Raw genomic sequence first — 12826 nt, forward strand, 5'->3', positions numbered from 1 at the left:
TGTATTTGTAGGGATAGTCTAGAAATTTTAAATCCTATCAAAAATTCTTGGCATTATCACTCATCATTGGTAGTTTTAATTATTAACAATAACACAACAATTAGCAGTTTTTAATTATAGCCGAAATTTCCCTGCAAAGTACACATAGAAAACGCTATTAAAAGTCCGAATTAATGTTTGGGAAAAATGAATAGCAATCTCTACTGCTATTTAAAACTTTTGATTTATACATTACTTTATTTAGCGAAATAAAATCCTGAAATTGGAAAACGTGCTGGTTTAAGCATATTTTTGATAGAAGAAACTGTCCTCACTCAGAATTATTTTTCAAAAAACGAAAGAACAATTGTCGTTTATAAGAGGAATTTCCAAAATTTTATATGGCGAAAGGCGACGGAAAAAATCTGGTGGACAGCAATTTGGTAATAAATAAAGAATATAAACGAGACAAGAAAGGTTTGGTAGATTTAATGCCGTCTCTGATATTTAGATGACAGCCACTTAATCGACAGCAGTTAGCTGACACGAACACTTAGCCGACAACTAACCAATAGTTATTCAAACTTATTTTCAGTTACAACGTTCCTGCTGATTCCCCATAAGTGTAATATTTAAGTAAATTCTTTTACTTAAAAAAGTGAGTCCATTTTTTTCGATTCTTCGATGGGCTTTAATTATTCTGTAATTTAACTTAAATTGTGATTTTTCGTGTATATCGTCCAAATTGAAAAAAATGTTAAAATTTCTCGTCAAGGAAAAGGAATAAAGAAATAAAAGAAATTTAACAAGTTACAGTCGGTCACTAAATTAAATTTTTATTTTGAATCTGCAATAATTACTCCTATACCTTCTTCATTCAGCACTTCATTCAGTTGATGCACTAGGTTCCGCCTACTAACACACTTCAAGCTGTGGTGTTCTGCTTCCTAACTGCTGTAATAGAACGACGCGTCATTCCACTATTTTGAAACTAAGGATAAGCAATTTGTCTCATCTTTGTGAGTTTAAGTATCTTGGAATTAAATACTCGGTTCTGTAACGTCATTTTTACTGATCACGCTTGCCGCTTAAAACATTAGAAAGGTTAAAGTTTAGAAAAATAAACAGTTGTATAATGTTAATTTAGAAGAAAAACAAAATTCTTTTTCTATTCAGAAATGAATTAATTTTTGCAAAAAACTAAATTTCACTCTTATCTTGAAAAACGTACTGACATACAACTCGAGCTAGACTTACTTTTAATTTGAAACTCCACCCACAGAACACCTTGCGTCGGAGTGTGCGCGAGAACTTTGAGTATTATTTGTATTATTTATGGAAATTCGACGGTGGTAAAAACATACTATGATTGTGTCTTAATGTAAGATTGTGTATTACCCTGTTTCCAAGTCTTGATGTGTATTTTCAATATATTCAGTTATATTAATTGTTTTCTATTTTATCAATGTGCGTTAAAAATTATAAATATTCATGCAGTATGACAACAAAAAATATGTTCTGAAAATAAACAAAGTTGTGTGTTTGCAACAGACAGATATAGAATTGATAGTACAACTTGAATTTGAAAACATTTCTTTTGTCAAGTGCGATAAATATGCGATAAAAAATAAGAATTTAATGCCCAAAATGACAAAAATAAGAATGAGAAATTGACAAAAACATTAACCAAGTGTGGGAGTATTTCCGGTTACAGGGAAGTTCTGCTGTATACGGTAGAATTACATATGCATCAAGGTACGTGGCACTTCAATCGCTCTTTCAAAGTTTTAATGTGAACGTGGATTTCTGTTCAAATTCAACTAGTTGCAAAAGAATAAAACTCGGCAACTTATTTTGAGATGGTGTGAAAACAGTATTGATATCTTATTAAGCTAAATGAACCTATGAGCGACCGAGCAATAATGTTGCTGAACGCTGCTACTTCGACCTGAGCTCGGTTCTAGGCAGATAAGCTGAACGCATGGGCGTGTTCATGATATGTTTAAAGAAGATACTAACTAGTTTACCTTAAAAGTCCCTAAAAGAAGGCATTCTCCTTAGGTAGGCAGCCTACCCGTGCTTTGCTATAATCAAATATTTCACCTATTATGTTACATAAATGATCTTGCCAGTGGGTATATATTTGTCTTAATATCAAAATTTATGAATTTGGCAGCGAACAACATTCTAAGGACATCTTAGCTACAACGCAAACAATAATTTATTTATATGTTCGAAAACCACCGCTTTTCTCGTAGAAGCAATGTCATTTTATTCAAAAGAAAAAAAAAAAAAAAAAAAAAAAAAAAAAAAAAAAAAAAAAAAAGAAGAAGGAAAAGAATTCACATCACAGTGATTGTCGTTTATGAGAACTCCAACTTGCTTTGTTTGCCGCGTTTAACTTGCGAAATTGCAGGTTGTGTTCCGGCTATCGAGCTTTGGTGCTTCTAGGAGCGCTGCAGGTAAGTCGTTTATGAGAGAAATTTCCAAAATTTTATATGGCGAAAGGAAACGTAAAAAATCTGGTGTACACCAATTTGGTAATAACTTATATTAAATAAGGAATGTAAACGGGACAAGAAAGGTCTCTTATATCTAATGCCGTCTCTGATATTTAGATGACAGCCACTTAACCGACAGCAGTCAGCCGACACGAGCACTTAGCCGACAAGAACCTTTGCGACAATTACCCAATAGTTATTCAAACTTACTATTAGTTAAAATGTTCCTGCTGATTCCCCATAAGTGTAATATTTAAGTAATTTTTTCACCTTTGAGTACATTTTTTTCGATTCTTGGATGGGCTTTAATTATTCTGTAATTTAACGTAAATTGTGACTTTTCGTGTATATCGTCCAAATTGAAAAAACGTTGAAATTTCTCGTCAAGGAAAAGGAATAGAGAACAAGTTACAGTCGGTCACTAAATTACATTTTTATCAAGCTGTAAGTAGTTAGGTCTTAGGTTTTCGCTTATTCAATAGGTATACGACCCTGAAGTCTTTACCTATCTGTAACTGTCCTTAGTAGGAATCCTAAAAGTGAAAAAAAATTCCAAATATTGCAATAAACCTGTACACTTGAAGTGTTGAATGGCATCCAGTGTGGAAGTATGTAACAGTGGCATAACTTGCGCAAAAAGTGATTTAACATCTGAAGCATAACTTTCACATCGTAAAAGAAATTTAACACATCTGCAGCATAAAAACTTTGGCATAACTTTCTCCTCGTAGGTACTACGGCTGAGTGTGCTCCTTCCTCCGTGTCTTGAAGCAACATAATAGCGTGGGCATGATAGTTGAGATATATAAAAGTAGTGGGCGGAGCATAGTTGCACTGACCAAACGTTGAAATTTTATATACATAAAGCAAATCAAAGTCCTGCCTCCGGGGGCGCAAAGTCCATATCGCTTTGCAATAATTAAGCAATAATTAAGAAAACATAAATAAGAGTAAACAATGAAAATTAGAAAAAACATTAAATTCGCTATGTACATCGATGGCCATAACTCGTTATGGTGTATCGTTCTTAGTCTTTTGCAGCGTTGAATGACTATATAGTCATAATCTCCTATGCTACGTACAGCTTCATTTTCGTGATTAACACATTTGGTGTAGAAATTATGTGAGGCAATTAAGATCTCGCTACCTAATGGTTTGATTTTCATTCCACGATGCACTGCAGTGTTTCTTACAAACCACGGTGAGTCTGTGATATTTCTAAGAAATTTATTTTGCAGCCTTTGCAAAATATGACGATTTGATCTGGCTGTAGCGGCCCATGCTGGTGCTGCGTACAATAAAATCGGTCTTATTGCTTGAAGATAGAGAATTCTCTTAGTACTTAGTTGTAATTTTGAATGTCTCCCTATTAAGGCATAAGTAGACTTAAAAGCTTTGTGAGCTTTTTCACGAGTATACATAATATGCGGCCTGAATGTAAGCTTATCGTCAAGAATTACACTCAAGTATTTAATATTTCTAACTGTAGGTACTGTGGCACCATCTAGTGTTATGTTGTTTACTTCTTTGAGGTTGTATCTAAAAAAGATGACTTGAGACTTAGTTGCATTGGTTCCGATCTTCCAAGCGTAAAACCACTTGGTGAGGATACTAACGGCTTTTTGAAGCTTATCTCTTGCTCTGATGGGGCTAATAGAACTGCACATGATTGCGGTGTCATCCGCATAGCAAGCAAAAGTAGTATCTGGGATATTTGTCATATCGTTGATGTATAGACAAAATAATATTGGCGAAAGTAAACTTCCTTGCGGAAGACCGGCCTGAATAATTTTCTTGCTGGATAAAGTATCTTTAATTTTAACCTGAAAAGTTCTACTGTCTAGGTAGCTGTTCAAACAACTACTCAGAAGTAAATCTCTCCGATCATAATTTAATGGAATATCTCATAGAAAATTGTGATAATCTAAAGGCAGCATAAATTAAGGCATCACAATTCCACATCAACATTTTTTCGGCATAATTAGCATCACTTCAAGACAGCCCAACTTCAATCAACAAATATGAAACTTACTTCACACTAACTATAAAATTTCTCAGAGCTTTATCAGAACTTACTTCAGACTAACTATTAACTTCAACAGATAAATAAACTTTAACAGACTTATGAACTGTGCACTATAATGAACAGTGAACTATTTATGAATTATTGTAATATAAAATATATTATTTTAATATTATTGTAATAAAATTTTAAATAAACGTGGTCCCACTGAGTGAGCAATAAAGCTGAAAGTCTTCATGGCGGCACAGCTGCTCACCCAGTGGTCTCCTGTCTCCTGTCTAGGTAGCTGAAGGAACTTAAAGATCGACTCAGTGCTGAATTTCCTCTTCCCACACTAGGGGTTAAGATCACCACGCTAAGACCAATTCAAAAGAGGGTCTGGCCGTAGACTGTGCTACTCCCGAAGATCTTGAGAAACTTACCAAAAAACTATAGGGTACCCAAGGGAAGCAACTAGTTACGACTAAACTACATTCTACTAGACTTCCCAAAGTTGCCATCCACGACGTACACCCAGCAGTTTCCCAGGCAGACATCGAAAAAGCACTAGGATCTGAATTTCACCTCAACAAGAATATAGCTAAAGTCCTCTACAGATTAAAAGACAAAGGAAATGGAGTCAAGTGGGTCCTGGAATGCACACCACCAGCATATCATCAACTCATTCAGTCCCCAAGAATGTACCTCGGTTGGCGAGCACATCGAATCGCAGAATTTTATAATACTCGAAGATGTTACCGCTGCCAGGAATTCGGGCACACCCAACAGAACTGTAAAAACAAGATCTATTGCGCGTTCTGTTCTGGCAGCCACAGCATTAAAGACTGCAACGCCCGCCAACCCACCTGCATCAACTGTGCAGACTGGAACTATAGGAGCCACAATAAGACACTCTGCGCACATCCAGCCTACGACGTCACATGCCCTACATACGGAAGGTACATTGCACGAATCAAGCGTAGCACACAGTACGATTAATGGTACCCCTGACATCCCAAACAAAATGGCAAGCAACACTACGCAGTCAAACGACACTGTAAAATGTATACAAATCAACCTTCAAAGAGCACGAGGCGCAACTTCACAGCTTATCCAGCACGCAATTACGCATGATGCCGACGTACTTCTACTTCAAGAACCCTACACCAGAGAAGATGAAGTTGCAGGTCTTCCAATTGGCTGGACACTCTTTCAACAGAAATCCGTTCCCCAAAATCAAGCCCCAAGAGCAGCCATTGCATGCTGCAATCCCTCCTGGTCCCCCATAGTTATTAAACAAGAACGCGACATAGTTGCCATACTACTAGCCCTTCAAAACTTTCATCTCATCCTCATCTCTGTTTACTCACCACCTTCTGAAGATATTATGAATCTCACCACCAACGTCCTTGATGTCATGCAACTATATCCCTCAACTCCGATTCTTGTAGGCGGTGACTTTAACCCATCAACGAGCCCGCCTCTCGGAACGAAATGCTTCGAAAACGGTCGCGTTGTCAGACAACAAACCCCTCCAAAAAAAATCGCTTTCGTTTCCTGAAATCTCTCTAAGATGGCCCAGCCTAAGGCAGTATGTTTGCTTCCCCTTAGTGTGATGGATAAGCCATAAAATTGCCTCCCCGCTATTGAATGCCAAGAAGTAGTTGTTCAGTTTAGTTTCGTCTCCCTCCTCTTTCTTTGTACTAGTAGCCTGTAGACTTGTTTCATTTAACATGTGACTGCCGAATTTTCCGAAATCTTTTTAGAATTTTAGCTTCCAAGCTTGTGAACATTCAATTATTCGACATGTTTTATTGGGCAGTATTTTAAGAAAGATCATTATTTATTTTGTTAGACAATTTTTTTACTATTTACTTATCTATTTTATTTAGTTTTAGTAAACCAATTTATTTTGGGAAATTAAATTTTAATCCATTCTTTTACCGACTCAGTTTTCATCACATTATAAGTCCATACATATTTACGATGAGAGTACAATATTTATCAGAAATTTTTGGAAATTTCTGATAAATTGAATTTTTTCCACAAGTTGTTCGTTTACTGTCGAGCTCATCTTCGTCTTTTCAGCGTGGAATTGGCAAGCATAATCTTCCTAATATTTTTCGGGATTTTATAGCAATTTCTAGAATTTTGGCGGTTTTCTACAAATATTTTGGTAAGTTTAGCTATTATACAGTTGCTACTAATGTAGAATTCAAAGCCAAAAATGTATTCCTTCGTTGATTTGAGAGATCGCATTTCGAATTTAAACGGAAGTTTAAATGAATTTGATACAATCTTACCACAGACTAGAAAGAATTATTTCTCTGTGTTGGATGGATTTTTCTCACTTTTCTGTATTTGATACATTAAATGCATAAAGCAGACACTCACAAATAGAATTTAAATAAATTTATTTAAATAAATTTCTATTTTCATTTAAAATTTGTCATTATTAGCACCTCCCGCAGTTTTATGCAATCATAGGATTGTCCGAATTCTATTAGGTCGTTAACATAATTTCAAGGCCTAATAGAAAAGTGATAATATGGAAAGACTATGTCTTGAGTACCAATAGCCAAGTATTTGTAATTAAATAAAATAATATTGAAAACCAGCCGCTTTTTTATTTATTTTTAGTCATATAACAAAAGATAAACAAGAATACTATTACATCTAAGAATTATTTAGTAAATTATTTTGCTAATGTTTTATGAATGAGGAAACACGGTAAAAATGTTTTAATGATTGAATTCACCGTTAAAAATCAAACAAACCCCAAAATTCCTTTTTCCCATAACTTCGTAAAATGTTTTGATTAAATATGATTTGAATGAGTTTTCCAATTCTGTTTTAAGTTATATAAATATTATTAAATTAGGATATAAATATTAGGATATAAATTATTATTAGTAATAATTTTTGTATTATAACTTAGCAGAATATCGTTTATCGTTAAAAATTATATCTAAAAGAATTAAATTTTGAAAAAGAATGAAAAATATAATTAACTGTTCCATTTTCTCCTATATGCATCTATTTATATAAAAAAGGAATCTGGCTAGGGAATTTACGACTTGTATATGAACTAAAAATTGGTATCTTGACAAAACTTGTCAGAGCATAAAAAGCTTATATTCTGTGATATTAGTGTATTAATCATACTTCTGTATCCGTAAATGCAGTTTATAATTACCAGCATAAGTATCATAATGGATTTTATTAAAACGACGAAAACTGAATGCATGATCCTAGCATTATCAAAGTACGGCTTTTTGTCCCGTTAAGAATTGCTTGGTTCGTAACCAACACGAGTTTTATTTTTGAAATGTTATTCCAAATAAAACAGGAAGCGTTAACCTATATGCATTTTAAACAGTTTTACTTTTTTTTTGGAAGGGAACCTGACCTCCGCAGGCTAACTGACACTAAGGTCTCGAAAGACTATTTCTAGTCAATAGAGTTTTTTCATTCTAGAAATACTCATTATCTAGAGCTATCTTTTTTCTAGCCATTGTAAACTACAGATATAGTGGGAAAAAATTCTCCTTTTACATAATTTTCGGATAATTACATTTTACGTTAAATAATTTTAGATTTTGATTAACGCAATCGATGAATATGGCAGAATAATAGTTTGTTGTAAACATTGTAAATTTCAACGTTTTTTAAGTAAAGTTTTCAAGTAAACCAAACCAAAGATTATTAAATTAGTCTTATAATGTTTACTGTTTGGTTTTCATTGTTCTGAATTTGCATTTTAAAAAACATAATTTAAATAATCTTTCTTTACGCTAGTCGCTTTTAAAATGTTTACCTATGTAAACACTTACTAATGTTTAATGTAGCAACTTTGTATGTACTTAACGAAAGACTTAGAGGAATTTATAAAGAAAACTAGTTCACATGGAAAAAATCACGAAATCTTCTCTACAGCCAACGCATTGACCAGAAACCAAAACCAGGTCAAAATACTTATGATCATCTCTTTTATCCACATAGCCATTGGTAAACTTTTCAAACTTATACTTGTTCTTATTGCAGTTGTAAACAGAAATGTGAACACTCAGATACTGCCGCTTGTTAAAGTTAGTACAGTCTGCGGCTGATTCTATATCTGCCGAGGTGTTTTAGAAAAAAACTTGAAAGATAATAAATTATGTTACCTGCTGAGTCATCGAAATATTATATAATTGTTTATTGAAACTAAAAAATTTATAATTTTCTATAAAACTGTAATGGAATTATTGCATTGAGTAATCTTCAGTGTGATGTAATTAGTGTCCTAAATATAAAAGTATGCAAAAATCAAATTGGAAATTACAGCAAATCAGTCCCTAGAAATATGCTATGCCTGTATTAATCTAGTAGCAATCAATTATTCATGAACATTATAGTATGCATGCCATATAACAATTTGTCAGCAGTACAGGAAACAATTTCGATATGCGTGCCTTTTCTTTTAACATAGTTTTTCTCTCGTTACTTTTAAGATAAACATATAACTTGAAATAGTTTTTCTTCCTCCAGCTTTCACTTATTTATTTCTTAAAATATCTCCACTAAAATCAGAGTGATATTATTAACGATTTTTCTTTATTATATAAATATAAAATTTATCCTTTATTATATAAATAATTGAAATGCTTAAATTTGACATTCTAATAAATATTTTATAGTAACTCTCTGAAAAATTTAACTTCTTTTAAAATGTATGAAAATGAATTAAATCGTGTATTTTTTCCAGTCTTAATGATAATAGAATTTTAGAATCATCAGTTATATATCCGCATTGATTATGAGAAATTATCTCATTCTTCTTTGAGCTGGAAATTGCTCAATGGAGCTTCTTCCAGCTAGAATTTGAACTCGGGGTGTAAGTGATAGTAGATCGGACTATCGTCGGAATGCCTGTGTTTCGTATTCCGCTGATAGGATAACGGATTTTTCGTGTTTTTTCTTTTTTTTCTCATAAAAACGCTATGTCTCTTCAATGGCACCCCAACGAAAACATGTCAGACGATAATTCGTTAACACATGAATTATTCCGACAGTGCCTCGTGCTTCTTCTCTCTCGCCCTTTAAATGAAAACAAATAATAAGGAATTATGCCATTCTCACTATCTTGTTATAAATGGAAGTCCTTCCAGCTAGAATTTGGAAGACCTCCTTATTAGAAGCACAAAGAGGGCACTGCTGAATTTTCGCATTTCTTGCTTCGAAAAAAATCCAATGTATCTGCATGGTATCTTTCTATTTGTGCAGCATTCGAAATTATTCCGCTTTCGCAAATTTTTCAAATTTACTTTTTCTTGTATCGTTATTCCATTTGTCGTATATTGATAGGTGAAACAATGCAGATTTCTGTCTATTTTCTTAAGTTTTCGTATCGGCAGGAAAATATACTGTCACACTTAAAATTGGTTTTAATGCTGAAAATGATTTGATTGTTTGGTTCTATTTTTCCTTTTTCTTCCTTTAAAGATTTATTTTTCTTCCATATACTTATTTATTTATTACATTTTAATCTAATAGTCTCCCAAAAACTAAAGCGATAAAAAAGTTCTTTGATTCCAAGATAAAAGAAACTTTCATTATGCTTTGAATTTCTTCAGCAATCTTTCACCAGTAGGATTTATTTTCTTCTTTCACCTACTGATACTATTTGATTCTATATATGTAATATATCTGATTATGTATGTGTGTGAGTGTGTCTAAAGGTTTAATTGATATATATATGTCATCAATGATATATATATAATCAATGATATATATATATGCATTCATATTTTAGCATATATATATATATTATAATGCATATATATATATATTGAATTTTATAATTTCATTACACAAAAATTTTATACCTTAGGGAGTATATCTTTTATAGTAGATTTTGGGAATGCTTGAATTTTGAGTGAAAAGGAAAGTCAAGATTTCTACTACTTTACCCCGTTCAGTGCTTTCTCTTTTACTGAGGAATTAACATCATAGGAGGGCAGTTTTTGCCCAAAGGTTCGGCCTTTGTGAGAACGGTTAGGGGGAACCGGAAAAACAAGAAATAATTTTTCATTCATGAATTGACATCTTCAAGAAGCATTTAGTCTCAGTGAGTAAAAGACAAACATCTGGAAAGATGTATTTAAGCATAAAATGGTTTTCGAATCCAAATAACATTAATTTAGAGACATTTTTGTGGATGCAATATATAATATTGAGATAAAAGTATAAAAGTAAGTAAAAGAGGGCGATGTAGGGTGATTTCATTGTTCGACTATTCGATACACTATTCGACTATGTTAGAGAAAGGCTTCAAACATAGTACTGTCGGCCCTGTGTTTAGATTTGCTAAATTTACTAAAGCACACGATATCTATCTACCAAGATAAAGGTATTCTACTTCCGACGAGCTTTCTAAGAAACACTTACACGCATTTAGTTTACATGTTGAGAAAAATCATAAAAATTCCATGCAGTTGATCTATTTCGTCGCTGAAAATAGAAGCCAAGAAGAATCGATAGTGCTCTAGGCTTCTAGGATCGATCTAGGCTTCAGGCACCTAGATTTCTCACTTTGAATTTGGAACTAGAAATATAATTACAAATGTCTCTACTAGGGAAGATCAAAATTCATTATTTTTTCACACATGTAAAATCTGGATAAATACGTTTTCTCGTTTATAAATTACAGAAGATTTTTCAATAATTCCTGATATTTTAAAGGAAACTTTTGATGTATTTGTTTCCTGTAACAGGTCTAAATAATCATTCATTAAAGCCACACTAATTTTAACGATCTGAAAATTAACAAATGAGTTGAACTCTTTCACAATTATAATAAAAAACTTAATTTGGGTTTAAGATTACCTCAGAAGTGATTTTTTTTTTTTATTATTTCTTAATTTAGATGCCTTACAATCCAACAGTTATTTCCCCTATTCAACTACGGCCATATTAGTGGACCCTGACGAACGAATACGATGGCTGAATGGTATTTTTCCATGTTTTTCCCTATATATAACATGAATATGAGAGTTTTCTCGTTAAAAAGTCCTCTACGAAGGCATCTCTTTCCTTAAAAGCAGATAGTCCTCGTGTGTTTTGCTGTATTCAAGTAATCCTTACCTTCAAACTACGGCACCTGTCACACTAAATCAAGATTAAAGGTTTCTAAACGTACTTCTACGTTCAATGTGAAGGAAATCTAGTTTTCCGTAGAAAGTCATCCCTGATAGTTTCCGTCCTCTTGCGCAGATGCCAATTCCATTAAATTTTCTGCATTAAACACAATTGTAATTCTTTCTTTTTAAAGAAATCTCAGGGAAATAATTGTAAACATCAGATTCAGTGCGATTATGAATTATTATTTTAAAGTAGTTAACATTTTGAGTGGGAAAAGCATTTTTAATACGCTCATAAACAACCCCTCCTCTAAACTGGCATCAAACTGTGTCGATTTCTAAAACAATCTATATAAATACGTTTCTAAAAAATTCTGCTAAAATATTAAAAGCTGTATTTGTAGAGCATTTATTAGTTAGATTTGTGACTACCTACTCAACTTTTGTAACCTATAAGGTATTTTCTCCCGCCTTCTTAGCATACCTTCGTGGTGTAATGGTCAGCACGCACGGCGTGTATTCGAGAGGTTGGTGGTTCGAGTGCCGGCGAAGGCATTGCTCCTATTTCACATGTCCTGCTTCGAAATAACCTAATGTTTCTATAGTGGCACCCAAACCAAAAAAGGTGGTGGATGATGATTCTCCGCCGCAAGGATTTGGCGATTCGGTCCCTTAATCCCCAGTCGCCCTTTAAAAGGGGGAGTATATACGGTATTTTCTCCCGCCCTTTTAGCATGCCTTCGTGGTCTCAGTACGCTCGGCGCGCATTCGAGAAGTCCGTGGTTCGCGTCCCGGGTAAGGCATTGCTCATTTTTCATGTCTCTTGCTGTTAAAAAAAATGTAATGTCTCTAAAAACCTTCCATTCATCAGAATAGTAATAAAGTCATGAAGCATAGTGGGTAGGGGGAAAAAGGAATTTTAAAGAAAAGATTATTTTTACAAAATGACTCAAAATTTCTTGAGACAGTATAAGTAGTTATATAACTCAAATAATTAAATATTTGACCTCTTAATTTTACCAGTATTTCTGTATAGAAATAAAACATTATTAAATATCTTTAATGAGTATCATAGATAGTGGAGCACATCGAGTGAGCTTCACAATATTTTCAAAAGCAGCCACTTTGACAAATGAACAGAACTGTCGGGAATCGCTTATGAATGTCACTTACACGTTTCATAATGCCAAGAATGTTATAAAAATAACGGTTATGCTATATCA

This window comes from Stegodyphus dumicola, chromosome 9, assembly GCF_044657685.1.
Source record: "Stegodyphus dumicola isolate Sdum_Otavi_A_Nest chromosome 9, ASM4465768v1".
NCBI classification, from domain to species: domain Eukaryota; kingdom Metazoa; phylum Arthropoda; class Arachnida; order Araneae; family Eresidae; genus Stegodyphus; species Stegodyphus dumicola.